At 56.7% G+C, this 328-nt stretch overlaps 1 protein-coding gene across 1 annotated transcript in view; it reads left to right on the top strand.

Annotated features, from left to right (window-relative positions):
- Window positions 1–328, top strand: part of TMEM173 (transmembrane protein 173) — a gene marked incomplete at both ends in the record, with an annotated part of 5312 nt that overhangs the window by 2589 nt on the left and 2395 nt on the right. The gene's annotated exons all lie outside the window — the stretch shown is intronic.

Raw genomic sequence — 328 nt, 5'->3', positions numbered from 1 at the left:
CCGCTCCAGCTCCCTGCCCAGCCGGTCGCTCTTCCTGTGCTGTGTTTACCCAGGGATCCCATCCCTCTTCCTTCCAACATGCTTTATAACATTCCAGTTTACCCAGTGTAGGACTCGCCCTGCTTCTCCTTGCCATTTTTATGGCCTTAACAAGTCTCTCCTCATTTGTTTGTCCTCCTCGGCCCCTTCAAGTCGTGCGTTCCTCTTGTCAGCATTTATCCTCTCCTCCTCTCCTGCTCTCCACTGGGATGCTCGGACACAGGGTGTCTCCACAGGGGACCAAACTCCGTGGGGAAAATCACCCCCGGGCTGCACCCCGGGACCCCGT

Source organism: Buceros rhinoceros, unplaced genomic scaffold (genome assembly GCF_000710305.1).
Source record: "Buceros rhinoceros silvestris isolate BGI_N320 unplaced genomic scaffold, ASM71030v1 scaffold27176, whole genome shotgun sequence".
Lineage (NCBI taxonomy): Eukaryota > Metazoa > Chordata > Aves > Bucerotiformes > Bucerotidae > Buceros > Buceros rhinoceros.
This window is presented reverse-complemented; position numbering and strand designations above follow the sequence as displayed.